The sequence below is a fragment of the Dromiciops gliroides genome, chromosome 4 (assembly GCF_019393635.1).
Source record: "Dromiciops gliroides isolate mDroGli1 chromosome 4, mDroGli1.pri, whole genome shotgun sequence".
NCBI classification, from domain to species: Eukaryota; Metazoa; Chordata; class Mammalia; order Microbiotheria; family Microbiotheriidae; genus Dromiciops; species Dromiciops gliroides.
The window spans coordinates 368,240,287-368,242,042 of record NC_057864.1 but is presented as its reverse complement, the minus strand read 5'-3'; the positions used below and the strand labels follow the sequence as shown (position 1 = coordinate 368,242,042).

General features: G+C 33.7%; 1 pseudogene; it reads right to left on the bottom strand.

The window, feature by feature from the left end:
• Positions 1-698: 698 nt before the first annotated feature.
• LOC122727063 lies at positions 699-796 on the bottom strand (annotated as a pseudogene).
• Positions 797-1,756: the final 960 nt, after the last annotated feature.

Sequence of the window (1,756 nt, the reverse complement as noted above, 5' to 3'; positions counted from 1 at the left end):
TGTAAGTAAGTCTCATGTTGTTCTAGGTCAATAATACAGAGGTTCTCTCTCAAATGCTTATTAGCTGTGTCCTTGTCTCTTCACCTTTCTCTTTCCCATCTAAAAATGGGAATAAGCATAGTACCAAATTCACAAGGTTGTTGTGAGGATCAAAGGAGCTGTAAAGTACTATGCAAGCCTTTACAAATGCAGTTTCTATACAAATTCAAAATATGTTTGTTATTGTATTAATTTTTATTATCCTATTTTGTTATTATGTATTTTTGTTATTATGTTACTAATGTTCTGGGTCTTCCTTGTTTTACTTGTTCCATTGATTCATTTTTTTCTGAGTTTTTAAAAGCACTTTCTAATACTTTTAATGATTCATACTTTAGAATATATTTTGAGAATTGGTAATATAAATCTTTCCTATTTAAAAAAAGTTCTTTTCACTTGATTTTTTTCCTCCAAATGAATTCTATTATAATTTTATTCATTTCCATCAAGTAATAAATAACTTGGCAATTTAATCAGCATTGTACTAAATCTGCAAATTAATTTATGTACTATCATTTTCATTACATTGGCATGGCTTAACCATTTACAATGACTAATTCTCCAGTTATTTAAATTTTCTTTTATTTCTATGAAAATGTTTCATAGTCATATTTATGTAAGTCCTGAGAGTGCCTTGATAGTTGGTAGATGTTTTTATTAAAAATTTGGAACATCTGTGTGTCATCCTTGCTTAAGGCCAAGCTAAAACTTCTATCTATCATTCCAATTTTTGTATATGTGCTGCCAAAGCAAGCACCAAGTTAAAATTGTTAATAGATTCCATTGGCTAGTCATTGGAAGAAGTACAAAGATTAGAGATAGTGCCTGCTATCAAAGAGAATAATTATGGTTTAGATAAAGCCAAAGGCAACATATTGATAATGGGTCATGGGCCAGGGCTTAAGAACATCTTGAGGGTAGCAAACTTTGAGGAGATGTCAAGAAGGATAGTTAAGCTTTTCCATAAAATATCTCCTGGTATCACTATCAAAACGAGAACATGGATTGTGACTTAAGTCTTACTCAATATCATATAGAATCACAAAGATAGAAGGACTTTTTAGATGCAATGAAGTCTAAATTCCTGCCCAAGGAATAAATTCCCTCTACAACATTGCTGATGAGTGGATTTTTGCTTGAATATCCCCAATAATGGGGAGATCCATTACCTCATGAGGCAACCCATTTCATTTTCATCTTCTGGTGACTCTACTTGTTCGGAAATTCTACTGTATCCTGATCCAGAATCCTCTTCTCTTTAACTTACCACTTATATAACTATGAATCTTTCTTTTTCTTTTGAGACCAACCTAGAACATTTGATCCATGCCTAGTCCAATGTGGAATTCATAGAGACCTTTGAACAAAGGGGAAAGAATAGAGTTCTAGAGTTCCATAACCCAGAGTCATCAGGAGACCACCAAACCTGATGGAAATCTGCACTGTGGCCTGGAGTCATCCTGCCCCAACTAATTGCCTATGCTCTGGGTTACAGAGAGGTTTTTCCAAAATACTGCAGGTATGACTACTAGGAGAAGGAAGAGTTTCCTGGGAGAGATTTTTAAAACTACAGAAAGGGAAAGAAATGTCTCCAGGATAAGCTTACTTCCACCATTGTTTTTGCTGCAGTAAAGGTGTAGGGTAGAGAATTTTTATTATTTTTTTTTTAATTTTTTTTTTTTTGCAGGGCAATGAGGGTTAAGTGACTTGCCCAGGG